Source organism: Staurois parvus, unplaced genomic scaffold (genome assembly GCF_062004578.1).
Source record: "Staurois parvus isolate SC_StPar_1 unplaced genomic scaffold, SC_StPar_1.0 ptg000114l, whole genome shotgun sequence".
In the NCBI taxonomy this organism is placed as follows: domain Eukaryota; kingdom Metazoa; phylum Chordata; class Amphibia; order Anura; family Ranidae; genus Staurois; species Staurois parvus.
The window spans coordinates 1,034,638-1,055,575 of record NW_028317910.1 but is presented as its reverse complement, the minus strand read 5'-3'; the positions used below and the strand labels follow the sequence as shown (position 1 = coordinate 1,055,575).

The 20,938-nt window shown below is 45.7% G+C and overlaps 1 protein-coding gene across 2 annotated transcripts in view; it reads right to left on the bottom strand.

Moving 5' to 3' along the window:
• Positions 1-20,591, bottom strand: part of STK38L (serine/threonine kinase 38 like) — an 84,252-nt gene extending 63,661 nt beyond the window's left edge. For both annotated transcript variants that reach the window (XM_089671695.1, XM_089671697.1), the window contains exon 1: positions 20,472-20,591. The gene's annotated coding sequence lies outside the window, so the exon portion shown is untranslated. The remainder of the gene's footprint in view (positions 1-20,471) is intronic.
• Positions 20,592-20,938: the final 347 nt, after the last annotated feature.

Here is a 20,938-nt window from a genome sequence, read left to right as displayed (position 1 = left end):
AAAGGCTGTCATGCCCGGCCAGTAGCGTGGCATCGGAGCGCGTGTTTAGTGCGGCAGGAGGTATTGTAACTCCGCGGAGGACACGACTGTCCACCCAAAGTGTGGAGAGACTCACGTTTGTGAAAATGAATCAGGCGTGGATTAGTCTGGATTTCAAACCACCAGTTCCTGACACAACTGACTAAATCCGCCATGAATCATGCCTCAAACATGTGCCACTTTCAGGTCTCCTCACACTGCTGGTGTGTTTAATTTTTTGACATAGGGTGCTGGCAGATTACGGGCCTCCTATAGCTGCTGCCAGGCCCCTAATCTGCCATAGGCCCCTATATACCGCCTCCTCATGCTGCTGCTAGGTCCAGAGTCTCTCATGGGTCCCTGTACGGCCTCCCATTGCTGCTGTCTCCATCGCCACACTCTGCTGCCATGTGCCACTTTCAGGTCTCTTCACACTGCTGGTGTGTTAAATTTTTTGACATAGGGTGCAGGCAGATTACGGGCCTCACATAGCTGCTGCCAGGCCCCTAATCTGCCATGGGCCCCTATATACCGCCTCCTCATGCTGCTGCCAAGTCCAGAGTCTCTCATGGGTCCCTGTACGGCCTCCCATTGTTGCTGTCTCCATCGCCACACTCTGCTGCCATGTGCCACTTTCAGGTCTCTTCACACTGCTGGTGTGTTTAATTTTTTGACATAGGGTGCAGGCAGATTACGGGCCTCACATAGCTGCTGCCAGGCCCCTAATCTGCCATGGGCCCCTATATACCGCCTCCTCATGCTGCTGCCAAGTCCAGAGTCTCTCATGGGTCCCTGTACGGCCTCCCATTGCTGCTGTCTCCATCGCCACACTCTGCTGCCATGTGCCACTTTCAGGTCTCTTCACACTGCTGGTGTGTTAAATTTTTTGACATAGGGTGCAGGCAGATTACGGGCCTCACATAGCTGCTGCCAGGCCCCTAATCTGCCATGGGCCCCTATATACCGCCTCCTCATGCTGCTGCCAAGTCCAGAGTCTCTCATGGGTCCCTGTACGGCCTCCCATTGCTGCTGTCTCCATCGCCACACTCTGCTGCCATGTGCCACTTTCAGGTCTCTTCACACTGCTGGTGTGTTTAATTTTTTGACATAGGGTGCAGGCAGATTACGGGCCTCACATAGCTGCTGCCAGGCCCCTAATCTGCCATGGGCCCCTATATACCGCCTCCTCATGCTGCTGCCAAGTCCAGAGTCTCTCATGGGTCCCTGTACGGCCTCCCATTGCTGCTGTCTCCATCGCCACACTCTGCTGCCATGTGCCACTTTCAGGTCTCTTCACACTGCTGGTGTGTTAAATTTTTTGACATAGGGTGCAGGCAGATTACGGGCCTCACATAGCTGCTGCCAGGCCCCTAATCTGCCATGGGCCCCTATAAACCGCCTCCTCATGCTGCTGCCAAGTCTAGAGTCTGTCATGGGTCCCTGTACGGCCTCCCATTGCTGCTGTCTCCATCGCCACACTCTGCTGCCATGTGCCACTTTCAGGTCTCTTCACACTGCTGGTGTGTTTAATTTTTTGACATAGGGTGCAGGCAGATTACGGGCCTCACATAGCTGCTGCCAGGCCCCTAATCTGCCATGGGCCCCTATATACCGCCTCCTCATGCTGCTGCCAAGTCCAGAGTCTCTCATGGGTCCCTGTACGGCCTCCCATTGTTGCTGTCTCCATCGCCACACTCTGCTGCCATGTGCCACTTTCAGGTCTCTTCACACTGCTGGTGTGTTTAATTTTTTGACATAGGGTGCAGGCAGATTACGGGCCTCACATAGCTGCTGCCAGGCCCCTAATCTGCCATGGGCCCCTATAAACCGCCTCCTCATGCTGCTGCCAAGTCTAGAGTCTCTCATGGGTCCCTGTACGGCCTCCCATTGCTGCTGTCTCCATCGCCACACTCTGCTGCCATGTGCCACTTTCAGGTCTCTTCACACTGCTGGTGTGTTTAATTTTTTGACATAGGGTGCTGCAAGATAACGGGCCTCACATAGCTGCTGCCAGGCCCCTAATCTGCCATGGGCCCCTATATACCGCCTCCTCATGCTGCTGCCAAGTCCAGAGTCTCTCATGGGTCCCTGTACGGCCTCCCATTGCTGCTGTCTCCATCGCCACACTCTGCTGCCATGTGCCACTTTCAGGTCTCTTCACACTGCTGGTGTGTTAAATTTTTTGACATAGGGTGCAGGCAGATTACGGGCCTCACATAGCTGCTGCCAGGCCCCTAATCTGCCATGGGCCCCTATAAACCGCCTCCTCATGCTGCTGCCAAGTCTAGAGTCTGTCATGGGTCCCTGTACGGCCTCCCATTGCTGCTGTCTCCATCGCCACACTCTGCTGCCATGTGCCACTTTCAGGTCTCTTCACACTGCTGGTGTGTTTAATTTTTTGACATAGGGTGCAGGCAGATTACGGGCCTCACATAGCTGCTGCCAGGCCCCTAATCTGCCATGGGCCCCTATATACCGCCTCCTCATGCTGCTGCCAAGTCCAGAGTCTCTCATGGGTCCCTGTACGGCCTCCCATTGTTGCTGTCTCCATCGCCACACTCTGCTGCCATGTGCCACTTTCAGGTCTCTTCACACTGCTGGTGTGTTTAATTTTTTGACATAGGGTGCAGGCAGATTACGGGCCTCACATAGCTGCTGCCAGGCCCCTAATCTGCCATGGGCCCCTATATACCGCCTCCTCATGCTGCTGCCAAGTCCAGAGTCTCTCATGGGTCCCTGTACGGCCTCCCATTGCTGCTGTCTCCATCGCCACACTCTGCTGCCATGTGCCACTTTCAGGTCTCTTCACACTGCTGGTGTGTTAAATTTTTTGACATAGGGTGCAGGCAGATTACGGGCCTCACATAGCTGCTGCCAGGCCCCTAATCTGCCATGGGCCCCTATAAACCGCCTCCTCATGCTGCTGCCAAGTCTAGAGTCTCTCATGGGTCCCTGTACGGCCTCCCATTGCTGCTGTCTCCATCGCCACACTCTGCTGCCATGTGCCACTTTCAGGTCTCTTCACACTGCTGGTGTGTTTAATTTTTTGACATAGGGTGCTGCAAGATAACGGGCCTCACATAGCTGCTGCCAGGCCCCTAATCTGCCATGGGCCCCTATATACCGCCTCCTCATGCTGCTGCCAAGTCCAGAGTCTCTCATGGGTCCCTGTACGGCCTCCCATTGCTGCTGTCTCCATCGCCACACTCTGCCATGTGCCACTTTCAGGTCTCTTCACACTGCTGGTGTGTTTAATTTTTTGACATAGGGTGCAGGCAGATTACGGGCCTCACATAGCTGCTGCCAGGCCCCTAATCTGCCATGGGCCCCTATATACCGCCTCCTCATGCTGCTGCCAAGTCCAGAGTCTCTCATGGGTCCCTGTACGGCCTCCCATTGCTGCTGTCTCCATCGCCACACTCTGCTGCCATGTGCCACTTTCAGGTCTCTTCACACTGCTGGTGTGTTTAATTTTTTGACATAGGGTGCAGGCAGATTACGGGCCTCACATAGCTGCTGCCAGGCCCCTAATCTGCCATGGGCCCCTATATACCGCCTCCTCATGCTGCTGCCAAGTCCAGAGTCTCTCATGGGTCCCTGTACGGCCTCCCATTGCTGCTGTCTCCATCGCCACACTCTGCTGCCATGTGCCACTTTCAGGTCTCTTCACACTGCTGGTGTGTTTAATTTTTTGACATAGGGTGCAGGCAGATTACGGGCCTCACATAGCTGCTGCCAGGCCCCTAATCTGCCATGGGCCCCTATATACTGCCTCCTCATGCTGCTGCCAAGTCCAGAGTCTCTCATGGGTCCCTGTACGGCCTCCCATTGCTGCTGTCTCCATCGCCACACTCTGCTGCCATGTGCCACTTTCAGGTCTCTTCACACTGCTGGTGTGTTAAATTTTTTGACATAGGGTGCTGGCAGATTACGGGCCTCCCATTGCTGCTGCCAGACATGTAATCTGCCATGGGCCCCCGTACCGACTCCTCATGCTGTGACGTTGCAACAAGGTGTAATTCAACCCTACATATGTTAGACCGCCTTTACGAACAGCTAAAGGCCATCACAGATTTCCTGATGTTAAAAGCGGATAAAGGTACTCCCTGTGTAACTTAGATGTCAGCCATTGTCAGCTCATGTGTGACACCTGCGCTTGCTCAGGCCCTTTGAGGAGGCCACGCTATTCGTGAGTCGGCAGGACTATGGGATGAATGAGGTCAAATCGGCCATGGGCCCCCGTACCGCCTGTTCACGCTGATGCTGGTCCCACAGTGTGACCTGGGTCCCTGTACGGCCTCCCATTGCTTCCACTCTGCCATGTACCTCTTTGAAATCTCCTCACACTCCTGCGGTTGTCCATTTTGTCATAGGTTGCTGGCAGATTAGCGGCCTTCCATAGGTGCCGCCAGGCCCCATATCGACCATGGGCCCCCGTACCTCCTGGTCACGCTGCTGCTGAGCCCACAGTGTGACCTGGGTCCCTGTACGGCCTCCCATTGCTTCCACTCTGCCATGTGCCACTTTGAAATCTCCTCACACTCCTGCGGTTGTCCATTTTGTCATAGGTTGCTGGCAGATTACAGGCCTTCCATAGGTGCCACCAAGCCCCATATCGGCCATGGGCCCCCGTACCGCCTGGTCACGCTGCTGCTGGGCCCACAGTGTGACCTGGGTCCCTGTACCGCCTCCCATTGCTCCCACTCTGCCATGTGCCACTTTCAGGTCTCCTCACGCTCCTGCTGGTTTCCATTTTGTCATAGGTTGCTGTATGGCCTCCCATTGCTGCTGCCTCCACCGCCACACTGTGGCTCCAAACACTGGTTTTGGCCCCGTGACTGGCCAAAGGAGTGAAGTGTGCAGTGATTCTAAGATCGACGGCACTCATCTGCATGTCATACTGACAGACAGTATTATTTCTCTTCCCCAGCAGACTCCAAGGGCATTTAAATTAAAGGTACAGTGTTCTGCACTAATATTAAGTCTCTCTGAAGCCTAGAAACACCCTTTTTTAAGTTAAATTCACAGCGAATTTATTCGACTCGAATCGAATATTGTCCACGAATTCGCCGAATCAGTCGAATCGAATTTTTCATTTCTTCGCTCATCTCTAGTTCCTGTGTCCACTGTGCACAACATAGTCAAGAAGTTTACAGCCCATGGCACTGTAGCTAATCTCCCTGGACGTGGATGAAAGAGAAAAAACTTGATCAAAGACTGCAACAAAGGATTGCCAGAGAACCCCAATCAACTTCCAGACAAATTCAGGCTGACCTTCAGGCACAGAGTACAACTGTGTCAGCTCTCACTATACATCACCATCTGAATGAAAAGGGACGCTATGGTAGGAGACCCAGGAGGACCCCACTGATGACACAGAAACATAAAAAAGCCATATTGGAGTTTGTCAAAAACTTACCTGAGGAAGCCAAAATCCTTTTGGGAGAATGTGTTCTGGACAGATGAAACAATATATAGTCCCTACAGTCAAACATGGTGGCGGTTCACTGATGTTTTGGGGTTGCTTTGCTGCTACAGGCACTGGATGTCTTGACCGTGTTCATGACATTATGAAATCTAAAAATTACCAGAAGAATTCTGAGGTGCAATGCAGTGCCCAGTGTCAGAAAGTTGAGTCTCTGTCAGAGGTCATGGGTCTTACAGCAGGACAATGACTCAAAGCACACATCAAAAAGTACCCAGTAATGGTTTCAGACAAAGGGCTGGAGAGTACTGAACTGGCCAGCAATCCAGATCTCCATCCCATAGAGCACCTGTGGAAAAATCTCAAAACAGCAGTTGGGAAAAAGGAACCCTTCCAATCTGACAGACCTGGAGCAGATGGCAAAAGAAGAGTAGTCCAAGATTCCAGTCGAGAGGTGTAAGAAACTCACTGGATTGTTACAGGAAGCAATTGATTTATTTATTCCATGGGGTGTGCTACAAAACATTAAATTGAGGGTGCCAATAGTTTTGTCCAGTCATTATTGAGGTTTTGCATTTTTGATTCTCCACTTATTTTTGTGTCATACCAATACAAACAAAATAAACAAATATAAGAATGCCTAAACATTTGTAATTGCAACATTTTTTTCTGGGCGAAGTAGTGAATTATCTGACAGAAATGCAGAGGTGCCAATATTTTTGGACATGACTGTATATGAAATTCCTGAAAGCATCTACACATTGTACAGTCCCTGTGCTCATTTAATGACCCCTTAGCTATTCAAATCAACCAATCTGAAGATTTTAAACTTCCAACCTGCAACCTGACTGGCCACTGGCAGTCTATTTTATTTGAGATCAATGAGTCTAGTTCGTCACAGTAGTAAAACTAAAACAAGAAAATGGGAGTTAACCAGTTAGAGAAATCGTAAATCATATCACTTACTAAATCAAAAGAAAACACAGGAAATGTCATATTTGTTAAGAAATACAGAACACACATTTTCTTTGTTTCATTCACACAGAAATCTCAGCAGCCCAAGATAACAAATACAGAGGAAGGAGTAAATTCAACTGGATCTTTGTTCATACAGCTTGGGATAAACATGTGGCTTAGGCCAGGTTCACCTTAAAAAAGTTGTCCTATATTCTCCACCAGTGAAGCCCACCTGGGATAACGCTTCCCTTCCTCCCCAATCCAGCGATCTTTCCTTCAGCAAAGGTCTCAGCCGGCTCCTCTTCATACTGCACATGCGCACCACAACCCCGTTCATTCCTATAGGCAAGCTGTATTCCCTGAAACTGCTGGAGGCGACCATGAGTATGGCTACCCAACGGAATGAATGTGGTCACAGGATGAAGAGCAGGCCACGACCTTGTCGGGTAAAAGTGCGCTAGATTATCCCAAGTGGGAGGCACTGATGGGAGTGGGGTGGGGGTATTAAAGGACAACTTCAATAAAAGGTAAAGTTGTTGGGCATTATATTACAATGTTATAACAGCAATAGGGAAATAACTGGCTACGCATACAGCTTTGTGATGGACATGACCCTCAGAGTTTCATCCCTTCCTGGTAGTGGATATTAGGCACACTCACCCCCATTCCTTCAAAGACTAGAACCTACAGAACCTATCCCATGGTCTGCACGTTATCAAGTAGGTAGGGGGCAGGCGAATCCTTCAATTTATGCCAGCAGTGGTATAAACATTTGGTAACTTTATAAATCTGCATGAATAATCTGTCTTTTTCAGGAAAGCTCCACCTTTTATCAAAAGGATACCTTTGTTCTCCAATCAGTGACTGTGCGTATTTGGAGATGAGATTGTCTGTCTGCTGCAGGCAGGGGGAAGCATTTCCTCAGTCTCCTCTCCTCCAGGGAGTGGACTGTAATGTTGTAACCTGGTAGCAAGTCACAAGGTAGGGCCTCGTTCACACGGGCATACTTAAAGTGGAATTCCACCCATAACTTAAGACTAAACCTATTCCCCACCCCCCATACTAACCTTATTCTATCTAACCCTGAATAAGAAAAGATCCCTTTACGTACCTATTTTGAAGCTGCTCCTGTCCGGTCCCAGGATGAGCCATCAGTGGCACCTTCTGTGTGTAGGAGGGGCAGCCATAACAAATGCCCGAAAGGAAGTCTATGGGTGAAGTCATCTCCCAGCCATTGTCGGCTTTCTTTCCTGCACACAGAAGCCGCCGTAGGAGACTGGACCAGAGTGGCTACAGAACAGGCAAGTACAGCAATCTTTTCTTTACAGGGTTAGATAGCATAGGTTTAAAATGGGGGTGGAAGTGTATTAAGTGTTAGTTTATGACTGGAATGCCACTTTAAGCGTACACCTGTGTGAAGGCCCGTGTTTCCTACATGGGATGCACAGGTGTTCTGTACATCCGTGTGCAGGCAGTCCTATTCATGTCAATTGGGATGCAGCAGCTGCAAGGACACAGCCACTACTCCCTATTTGACATCCATTTGGGTGCAATGTATGTCCCAGAACACAGACAGTTTGGGTTCAGAGACACGCACCCACACGGATGTCAAACTGGGAGCAGTGGAGGTGTCTGTGCAGCCTCTGCATCCACAGGCCATAGATAATGTAATTTTCTTTCTTGCAAAAAGAAAATCGCTTGATTCCCCCATCAACACATTCAGTGTTGACGGGGGAATCCCTCCCACAGAGCTATTATGTTCTTCCTGCGGGGAAGAGAGAGCTGGAGAACACAGGGATTACTGCTGGCAATAATCGAATGCCAAAAATCCGACATGGTGGTTGTACTCAAATCAAAGGATTGACTTGGGTACAATCAGTCTGCCTACAGATGGATCGAATCTCGAACTTTCCCTGCTTAACTGGGTGAGATTTGAACCATCTACAGTCAGGTCCATAAATATTGGGACATGGACACAATTCTAACATTTTTGGCTCTATACACCACCACAATGGATTTGAAATGAAACGAACAAGATGTGCTTTAACTGCAGACTGTCAGCTTTAATTTGAGGGTATTTACATCCAAATCAGGTGAACGGTGTAGGAATTACAACAGTTTGCATATGTGCCTCCCACTTGTTAAGGGACCAAAAGTAATGGGACAGAATAATAATCATAAATCAAACTTTCACTTTTTAATACTTGGTTGCAAATCCTTTGCAGTCAATTACAGCCTGAAGTCTGGAACGCATAGACATCACCAGACGCTGGGTTTCATCGCTGGTGATGCTCTGCCAGGCCTCTACTGCAATTGTCTTCAGTTCCTGCTTGTTCTTGGGGCATTTTCCCTTCAGTTTTGTCTTCAGCAAGTGAAATGCATGCTCAATCGGATTCAGGTCAGGTGATTGACTTGGCCATTGCATAACATTCCACTTCTTTCCCTTAAAAAACTCTTTGGTTGCTTTTGCAGTATGCTTTGGGTCATTGTCCATCTGTACTGTGAAGCGGCGTCCAATGAGTTGTGAAGCATTTGGCTGAATATGAGCAGATAATATTCCCGAAACACTTCAGAATTCATCCTGCTGCTTTTGTCAGCAGTCACTTCATCAATAAATACAAGAGAACCAGTTCCATTGGAGCCATACATGCCCACGCCATGACACTACCACCACCATGCTTCACTGATGAGGTGGTATGCTTAGGATCATGAGCAGTTCCTTTCCTTCTCCATACTCTTCTCTTCCCATCACTCTGGTACAAGTTGATCTTGGTCTCATCTGTCCATAGGATGTTGTTCCAGAACTGTAAAGGCTTTTTTACATGTCGTTTGGCAAACTAATACGGCCTTCATGTTTTTGAGGCTCACCAATGGTTTCCATCTTGTGGTGAACCCTCTGTATTCACTCTGGTGAAGTCTTCTCTTGATTGTTGACTTTGACACACATACACCTACCTCCTGGAGAGTGTTCTTGATCTGGCCAACTGTTGTGAAGGGTGTTTTCTTCACCAGGGAAAGAATTCTTCGGTCATCCACCACAGTTGTTTTCCGTGGTCTTCCGGGTCTTTTGGTGTTGCTGAGCTCACCGATGCGTTCCTTCTTTTTAAGAATGTTCCAAACAGTTGTTTTGGCCACGCCTAATGTTTTTGCTATCTCTCTGATGGGTTTGTTTTGTTTTTTCAGCCTAATGATGGCTTGCTTCACTGATAGTGACAGCTCTTTGGATCTCATCTTGAGAGTTGACAGCAACAGATTCCAAATGCAAATAGCACACTTGAAATGAACTCTGGACATTTTATCTGCTCATTGTAATTGGGATAATGAGGGAATAACACACACCTGGCCATGGAACAGCTGAGAAGCCAATTGTCCCATTACTTTTGGTCCCTTAACAAGTGGGAGGCACATATGCAAACTGTTGTAATTCCTACACTGTTCACCTGATTTGGATGTAAATACCCTCAAATTAAAGCTGACCGTCTGCAGTTAAAGCACATCTTGTTTGTTTCATTTCAAATCCATTGTGGTGGTGTATGGAGCCAAAAATGTTAGAATCGTGTCGATGTCCCAATATTTATGGACCCGACTGTATGACCAGCTTAACTGACATGACTAGGACTTCCTGAAAGGTGCAAACGAACACCTGTGTATCCTGTGGAGGCGAACACAGCCCTTCACATGATTGTACTCATACATTTGTCCATGTGAACAAGGCATAAGAGGCTGGGGCTGATCTGTGTCTCATTTGTGAGCACAGCCAATATTGGATAAGCTGTCACAATTTAAAAATTTTATGAATGAGAAACTACAAGTCCCAACAGCCTTTGTGGCTGTTAGCTTGTCGTTCTCAATGAACTAAAGTGGCACTGTTGTTCGCTGTGGTAGTTCATTGATTCTTCCTGTCGATGTGAAACTGCCTGCCCGTACGATGCCGACAGCTCACACTGATAGTCTGCAGGAGTCCTGCTGATTGCTGATGCAATGCTTTCCAGGCTATTTTTTGGGGGGAGAAAGTTAACTTATCCTACATGTTTGTTATGACAGGGAGGTAATTTTATGTTCAAATTCCCTTACTGGTGGGAAACCCAATTCTGGAAAGCCACACTCCCTACCACAGTGGAATGATTTTGACCCTGTTTAGAATATAGAATTTTTAGGATCAATGTTATGCACCCAGCATCACAATGCTGCCTGGTTCACAAAAGAGTTGAGCACCAGGATGTAATAATCAATGATGATACATACTAGCTCATGGTGGCTCATTACTATATAAAATACCGTACGAGATTAAAAATATAACTATGTGCAGTACTGCATGCTTAATAACATCACTTTAATGCATACTGCACAGCAAATATTTACCCAAGTAATAAGAGAATGATATAATACAAAAGAATGGATTCTGCAGCTTAGTCATCATTGTAAACACCCATTACTCCAGCACTGCAATCTGAGATCTTCTGCAGATCTATACAGAACGGTGTACAGTACTGAGAAAATACACAACACCATGAAGCCAGGTTACCCCAGACATAGAAATATTGCACAATAGTGTGGTAAATAGTACAGCTGAGTGTTGTATAATGGTATACAATACGGCAAGGACTCACCATGGGTCCAAGACTGAGCTTCGTGCCTCAACCTGCTCTGTTCTCTACTGCTAAACGTTCATTCCTATAGAAGACTGATATGGAAAGCTGTGATGGTTAAGTACAAAATAAGGTGAAAAGAAGACTAACTGAAGGAGAAAAAAAAAAAGGCCAAAAGACCGGTTGCCACTACTCATGGATAATTAGCGTGTATGTAGACTAAAAATTAATTTTTCAGTATTTTTGACATCATATCTTAAAGCTGAAATGCAGGATAAGAAGCGAGGGGCGCAAGAAATAAAATACCATTGCAAGGTAGGCAGTGGCTTCTGCGCAGAGGTCCCCTTCTGAGTCAGAGCCAATCAGTGGGAACTACAACCTTGGCTGAACACTGAAGGACAACCTTTGCTGAATACAGGGCTATAGGTCTGACTCGGTAAAAAGCATTTCAGACCTCTGCAGAGAAACCACTGCTTCCGCACAAAGAGCAAGGGACCCAGTCTGAAGCATTCTGGCAGGGAACAGGCCTTTCTACTCTGGATGTGGCTGCTTTCAAACAAAAAACAAACTGTAAGACATAGGACAAATTGTATTGATGCATGTAAAGTATTTAGCTGATTAAAACTAAACATACACTTGGGCTTTACAGTGTATGTAAAAAAACAAAAAAAACTTGTCTGTGTTGCTGTTGGAGAGGCTTGTCAGCAGGACAGAAGTAAGGGAAAATCTCTCTAAAGCTAGATTCACCTTTGTGTACTGTGGGAATGCGTGCAACCGCAACGTGTAACAAGTGTGCGTCCCTTTTGCAGACATACAATGGTGACATTAATTCTTAATGGCACCCCATTATACCTTTGTTCAATTTTCCCATGAAGGGCAGCCCACTGAAATGAATGGGCTGCCCAAGACACATGCACATTTTCCCAATTGCATCGTGTGAATGGAACCTTACAGAGCTTTATATAGCAGTAACAGTTCAACGGGTGTGCTAACCCTTCCCTACTCTGTCCAAAACAAAGGAAAAGTTTTGACTAGACATACCCTTTAAAGTAGAAATATAGGCAAAACTTCCCCCCCATTTTGGATAGAGTAAGGGAGAGTATAAGCCTTGTCTTTTTTTTTCCATCTGTTTCCCATTGGAGAGATATACCTTCACTTCCTGTCCCACTGCCAAATCAGGAAGTCAGAGGAAATCCCTGCAAATTAAAAAAGTTTTGAAAAGTTTTGACTAGACATACCCTTTAAAATAGAAATATAGGCACAACTCCCCTCCCCTCTCTCTCATTTTGGATAGAGTAAGGGAGAGTATAAGCCTTGTCATTTTTTTCCATCTGTTTCCCATTGGAGAGATATACCTTCACTTCCTGTCCCACTGCCAAATGAGGAAGTCAGAGGAAATCCCTGCAAATTAAAAAAATCCTGAGTCCCATTGTGATCCAGTGACATTCTCCACAGCCTCTGCTGTCTGGGTACTCTTCCTCCTCATTGTCTAAGAAAGCAGCGGGAGCCCATTGGTTCAATGACAGCCAGTGAGCCAATGAGAAGAGAGCAGAGGGCAGGATGGAGCTACAGCTCTGTGTGTCTTATGGACACATAGAGCAGCAGCTTGGGGACAAGCACGCAGAGGTGCCCCCAGGGCAAGCGTCTTTCCCTGGGGGCACGGCTCGAGGGGAAGGAGCCAGGATCGCCGGCGGGGACCTGAAAAGAAGAATATCGGGGCTGCTCTGTGCAAAACCACTGAAAAGATCTGGTAAGTATAGAGAAGTTTGTTATTTTAGGAAAAAAAAAACCAAAATACGAAGCTTTAGTGTCACTTAGTGAGGAACTATGCCAAACATACTGAAAAATAGATTTTGGGTTTCCATATGTTTTTACTGATCAGTATATTTTGAGAGTAATAATTTGCAAATTTGACATAATATATGAAATACAGGGGGGACACAAACCCACAATACTACTCCAGTGTGTGGTAGTTTATACAGTCCAGGTGTCGCTTCTGTGTGTCATAATAGCATGCACACTACACAGCCCATCCTGCACAAATCACACAATGATAACATTGCAAAGATTACACACACACTACATTGCCAAAAGTATTGGCCCGCCTGCCTTTACACACACATGAACTTTAATGGCATCCCAGTCTTAGTCCGTAGGGTTCTATATTGAGTTGGCCCACCCTATGCAGCTATAACAGCTTCAACTCTTCTGGGAAGGCTGTCCACAAGGTTTAGGAGTGTGTCTATGGGAATGTTTGACCATTCTTCCAGAAGTGCATTTGTCAGGTCAGGCACTGATGTCGGACGAGAAGGCCTGGCTTGCAGTCTCCACTCTAATTCATCCCAAAGGTGTTCTATCGGGTTGAGGTCAGGACTCTGTGCAGGTCAGTCATGTTCCTCCACCCCAAACTCGCTCATCCATGTCTTTATGGACCTTGCTTTGTGCACTGGTGTGCAGTCATGTTGGAACAGGAAGGGGCCATCCCCAAACTCTTCCCACAAAGTTGGGAGCATGAAATTGTCCAAAATGTCTTGGTATGCTGATGCCTTAAGAGTTCCTTTCACTGGAACTAAGGGGCCAAGCCCAACCCCTGAAAAACAACCCCACACCATAATCCACCCTCCACCAAACTTTACACTTGGCACAATGCAGTCAGGCAAGTAACATTCTCCTGGCAACCGCCAAACCCAGACATGTCCATTGGATTGCCAGACAGAAAAGAGTGATTGGTCACTCCAGAGAACATGTCTCCACTACTCGAGTCCAGTGGCGGCGTGCTTTACACCACTGCATCTGACGCTTTGCATTGCAGTTGGTGATGTAAGGCTTGGATGCAGCTGCTCAGCCATGGAAACCCATTCCATGAAGCTCTCTATGCACTGTTGTGCTAATCTGAAGGTCACATGATGTTTGGATGTCTTTAGCTATTGACTCTGCAGACAGTTGGAGATGTCTGCGCACTGTGCACTTCAGTATGCGCTGACCCCGCTCTGTCATCTTACGTGGCCTACCACTTCGTGGCTGAGTTGCTGTTGCTCCTATTGGCTTCCACTTTGTTATAATACAGCTAACAGTTAATTGTGGAATATTTAGTAGCAAGGAAATGTCACGGATGGACTTATTGCACAGGTGACAACCTATCACGGTACCACGCTGGAATTCACTGAGTTCCTGAGAGCGACCCATTCTTTCACAAATGTTTGTAGAAGCAGTCTGCATGTCTAGGTGCTTGATTTTATACACCTGTGGTCATGGAAGTGATTGGAACACCTGAATCCAATGATTTGGAGGGCTGGCCCAATACTTTTGGCAATATAATGTATATTAATATAGGAAAATGACAATGTATTAGTAATAGATTATGTATAGTAACCAAGGCACACAACCATATAGAGAGCAGCATCTAAGCTGACATATAAACAAATCGTACACTTCGAGGCTTCTCTATCATTACTGACTATATAGTTATAAATGCCAGGCTTGTACACAAGGCATAGTTTTACAGTAGCAGAGGCGTGTGTTGTATAGAAATTTCCATACTGTGTAATAACACATGGTCACTGAATGATATACAGATGCACATGTCTATATCTTAAAGCAGTATTAAACCCAAAAGTAAACATTATATTGCAGCTTATTAATTCTTAAATGTGATGACTACCTTAGTTTTCTTTTTAGGCTTGCTTTCCTTTATTCACACCTGGTGATCTGACCAGTAAGTCTGTTGTTTTTCCAAAGAGCAAGTTCTACAGCAGAATGTATTAGTTACAGACAGGAGACTAACCATTTACCACTGACAGGGGTGCTGCTTAGAATAACTACGGTAGCTTTTATTTATGTAAAACCTTTATCTGAAAAGGGAAAAAAAACATGTTTCCTGTAACTGCTTATAAAGTGTGAGCTGGCATTCAGCTTAAATTTATTAATGTATCTAAATCTGCTAGTCCATCCAATACTCCCCTCCATCCTATTCCTACATAGGGCACTCTAATACAGGTGGTGTGTTACTGGACAGATCACCAGGTGAAAACAGCCTGAAAAAGAAAACTAATGCAGCCATCACATCTAAGGCTCCATGTACACGGGACGTTTGGAAAACACTTCTGAACAATGGAAACTGACTGCTGGATGTGCGAGCTAAAAAATGTCTGTTCAGCCACATTTGCATACTGTGTTTAGGTGCGTTTAGGAACATTTTTTTAAAGAAAACATCAGAAGACCTTCCAAAATGCCCAGAATGCACTGAAAAACAGTACAAATTAATTATTTCAGACATTCTGAGAGAAATTGAGAGAGCAGAAGCAGAGAGAGCAGTATGTGTTGAGATGACCTATCTTTTCTGGTTGTATTCACTATGAATCCCATCATGAACATAATGCGGCACGTTCTAACATTTTTCCTTCACACAAAACCTGGAACTGACTGCGCTGGTGTACCGGGTCCATTTGAATACATGGAAAACGCTTTGCATGCATTTCTGATGATGAAAAAAGGCTCTGGACAGCATCTGGATATGGAACAGTTAAAAAAAGCTTCTAAACAAAAACACTTTTAAACGTGGTTAGCCGTGTTTACGCGCGTTTGAAACACTGAATAAAATCTACTCCTGAATGCAAGTTTTGTGCATTAACTAGTTGCCGACCGCAGATAGCCGAATGACGGCTTCACTGCGGCCGGCCAGTTCTGGGTGAACGTCATATGACGTCCCCCCAGAACGCGCTCTCCTGCGCGCCCCAGGGGGCGCGCACCCGGCGATCTCCGTGATCACGTGATGTGGTAAATGGCCAATCATACCGGCCTTTTACCACGTGATCAGCGGTGTCCAATGACACGCTGATCACAGGGAACTGCAAGTGCCGGTTCTCGGCTGCACTTTCCTCACGCTGTCAGATCGTGAGGAAAGTACTGCCGAGAACCGGCAGTTGTCAGAGCGAGGATCGGCACCGATCTTCAGGGCACTGATGATCAGTGCCCTGATGATCGGTGCCCAGCAGTGCCACCCACAAGTTCCGCCCACCTGTGCCCAGCAGTGCGCCCACGTGATCACGTGATGTGGTAAATGGCCAATCATACCGGCCTTTTACCACGTGATCAGCGGTGTCCAATGACACGCTGATCACAGGGAACTGCAAGTGCCGGTTCTCGGCTGCACTTTCCTCACGCTGTCAGATCGTGAGGAAAGTACTGCCGAGAACCGGCAGTTGTCAGAGCGAGGATCGGCACCGATCTTCAGGGCACTGATGATCAGTGCCCTGATGATCGGTGCCCAGCAGTGCCACCCACAAGTTCCGCCCACCTGTGCCCAGCAGTGCGCCCACTAGCTCCGCCCACCTGTGCCCAGCAGTGCACCCACCTGTGCCCAGCAGTGCACCCACCTGTGCCACTCTGCAGTGTCACATACCTGTGCCCAGCAGTGCCACCCACCTGTGCCCAGCAGTGCCACCCACCTGTGCCCACCCACCTGTGCCCACCAGTGCCACCCACCTGTGCCCACCCACCAGTGCAGCCCAGCAGTGCTGCCAGTCAGTGCCACCAGTCAGTGCCCAGCGGTTGTGCCAGTCAGTGCCGCCAGTCAGTGCCCAGCAGTGATGCGAGTCAGTGCCATCTATCAGTACCCATCATCAGTGTCGCCTATCAGTGCCGTCTATCAGTGCTGCATATTAGTGCAGCCTATCCGTGCCACCTCATTAGTGCTGTCTATCAGTGCCGCCTATCCGTGCTACCTCATTAGTACTGCCTATCAGTGCCCTTTAGTGCTGCCTATCAGTGCCCATCAGTGCCGCCTATCAGTGCCCATCAGTGCTGCCTCATCAACGCACATCAGTGAAGGAGAAAAATTACCTGTTTGCAAAAAATTTGAAGAAAAAAAAAAAGTTTCTTTGTTTCTTTTATAAAATTTTTCACTTTTTTAATTTATAGCGCAAAAAGTAAAGCGCCCAGTGGCGATTAAATACCACCAAAAGAAAGCTCTATTTGTGAGAAAAAAATGATCAAAATTTCATACGGGTACAATGTTGCATGACCGCGCAATTGTCAAAGTGCGGCAGCGCTAAAAGCTGAAAATTGGCCTGGTAAGGAAGGGGGTATAAGTGCCTGGTAGGCAAGTGGTTAAAAAAAAAACGACTGTAAAGGACATAGCGTACATGGACACATAGGAAAACAAAGGAGAGTTCAGGGGCCGCTGAAAAAAAAAATGCAGAAAAGCTCCTGAATGTCAGTTCATCAGCTGCAGTGTACATGAGCCCTAATGACTGAGTTCATCTGCAATACATTACATTTTTGCTTTTGGGTTTAATACCGCTTTAAGCAGAGGCCATTGTATTGTAACATTTTATCAATAATATCAGATGACAGCTACAATGCATGCATTATTTGCCACAATGATTGTTAGATTCTGCCATGTGAATTTTTAGTTCTCAATATAGAAAAGAGGGATTTTTTTGGGGGGGGGGGGGGGGCAAATTTGTAATTTGGCAAAGGATTCCAATAACTTCGTAAACTGAGTCTTCTATACTCGAATAAGGACAGTAATAGGGAACAATGCTCTTCTCTGAGGTCACGTTTCTATACTTTAATCTGGATACTTATGGGGCAGCACTGCACACTATGTTACCCATAAAAGTAATAATGAAGGTTAGTGGAACACTGCGCTACATACTACACATGGCATGGTCTCATACAAAGACATTTAATGGAACATTTCAGAGTCATGTATGTGAAAGAAAAATACAGAGCTCAGTACTGCAGTATATAGGGAGCAGTGACTCCACTGTGTACTATTTTAGTGTATACAGACCATGATGTCTCATATATAGACCCAATAAAGCCAACAGAGTCATAAATGATATAAATAAAATATATAGAGAGGTTAGTGCACTGACAGTATACAAGACTGCAATGCCAGCACTGTGTATTACTATAGCGTATACACACTGCACTGTCAGATATACTCTCTATTATATGGTATATATATATATACAGCTCTGTACTATTATATGGTATATATACACAGCTCTGTACTATTATATGGTATATATACACACAGCTCTGTACTATTATATGGTATATATACACACAGCTCTGTACTATTATACGGTATATATACACACAGCTCTGTACTATTATACGGTATATATACACACAGCTCTGTACTATTATATGGTATATATTCACACAGCTCTGTACTATTATACGGTATATATACACAGCTCTGTACTATTATATGGTATATATACACAGCTCTGTACTATTATATGGTATATATACACACAGCTCTGTACTATTATACGGTATATATACACAGCTCTGTACTATTATATGGTATATATACACAGCTCTGTACTATTATATGGTATATATACACACAGCTCTGTACTATTATATGGTATATATTCACACAGCTCTGTACTATTATATGGTATATATACACAGCTCTGTACTATTATATGGTATATACACACAGCTCTGTACTATTATACGGTATATATACACACAGCTCTGTACTATTATACGGTATATATACACACAGCTCTGTACTATTATACGGTATATATACACACAGCTCTGTACTATTATACGGTATATATATACACACAGCTCTGTACTATTATACGGTATATATACACACAGCTCTGTACTATTATACGGTATATATACACACAGCTCTGTACTATTATACGGTATATATACACACACCTCTGTACTATTATACGGTATATATACACACAGCTCTGTACTATTATACGGTATATATACACACAGCTCTGTACTATTATACGGTATATATACACACAGCTCTGTACTATTATATGGTATATATACACACAGCTCTGTACTATTATATGGTATATATACACACAGCTCTGTACTATTATACGGTGTGTATATACACACACAGCTCTGTACTATTATATGGTATATATACACACAGCTCTGTACTATTATACGGTATGTATACACACAGCTCTGTACTATTATACGGTATGTATACACACAGCTCTGTACTATTATATGGTATATATACACACAGCTCTGTACTATTATATGGTATATATACACACAGCTCTGTACTATTATATGGTATATATACACACAGCTCTGTACTATTATATGGTATATATACACACAGCTCTGTACTATTATATGGTATATATACACACAGCTCTGTACTATTATACGGTATATATACACACAGCTCTGTACTATTATATGGTATATATACACACAGCTCTGTACTATTATATGGTATATATACACACAGCTCTGTACTATTATATGTTATATATACACACAGCTCTGTACTATTATATGGTATATATTCACACAGCTCTGTACTATTATATGGTATATACACACAGCTCTGTACTATTATATGGTATATACACACAGCTCTGTACTATTATACGGTATATATACACACAGCTCTGTACTATTATATGGTATATACACACACAGCTATGTCTCATCTAGACACAATACAGTACATTAGGGCACTTTCACACTGATCCGCAGGAAGAACACTTGTTTTTGCCACGATTTTACTGCAATTATGGTGCGCTTTTCACAGGACATGTGAATCAAAACCACATCAAAACTGCAACACAAGTGCATTTCAATGGAAGGGTGCGTTTTTTAAAACTGACCAAATATGCCCCCAAAATGCAGCAAGCAGGATATTTTTCCATTGGACCAGTGTGAAGACACACATTGGGAAGCATTTTCCTTCAGCTTTTCTAACAAAAGTGCTTCAAAAACTCCTCAGTGTGAAAGCAGGGCGTTACACATAATACATAGTGACCACATACAGGAACAAAGCGTGTTCCTCGTTCAGCACACAGTGTATACAGAGATCAGGCTCTGGTCTGTATGACGTATTAGTACAGTGTATACAGAGATCAGGCTCTGGTCTGTATGACGTATTAGTACAGTGTATACAGAGATCAGGCTCTGGTCTGTATGACGTATTAGTACAGTGTATACAGAGATCAGGCTCTGGTCTGTATGACGTATTAGTACAGTGTATGCAGAGATCAGGGCTGCCCTGGCATATGATAATCATCATGACAGGTAAGTACACAGCTATGGTAGGTGATTATATAAGCCATGCATTAAAAAAACGCTGCAAGACAATTTCACGTCACCAATAGCAACCACTTCCAGTTATTTCCTCATCCGCCATGTAGTGTAGGTTGCTATAGGCAACAAGGAATATCAGTATGTAGTTAGCACACTTTTCATACAGAAACCCCAGAGTGATGTCCTGCAATAGAATGACAATACTAGTCCTCGTGTCAGTGATGAGGATGAAGCCAGCAGTGAGTGCAGTGTCAGTCCTATGGATGATTATCATTGTACAGAACACACAGCGCTGACCTGTCATTCTACTAATATCACAGCAGAGGCCAAGCGCAGCCCGCATCCGACAATAAAGACATGATATACAATGAAGTATCCCGGTACACGGAGCACGCCCCCCATCTCACCTCCTCCGGGGACCCCCGGTGTCTCCACTCAGCCTTCAGCGTCCTCCGGCCGCTCAAGGAGCATCAGCAGTAGTTCTCCCACCTCTCGCGAGATCCACGCACCTGTCCCTGTACACCCCGCCCACCGGCACACCCTGTGCACACACCACGCCCCCTCCTTCGGCAAGTCTCGATCTGCTACCGCTAGAGGCCTGTGCCCTTCCCCCATAATAGTCTCCCAAGTGTAGGCGGCATGCCGCCATTTCAAAGTAGACTCACTGTATTTATAAACATTGCTTTGGCTTCAATTAAATGGCTCTTGTTTTGGAGACATAGCAATAAATTCTTCTTATCAGAAATGATGTTTAGTGCGCTTGGTGGGTGTGGAATCTATGGGTAAAGTGTAGTAAAGCTGTGACAAGTTTGTTATTTATTAGGGATTACAGTAACCTGAGCTTTGGTTGTCTTCAGTTACTGCCATGTGCCTA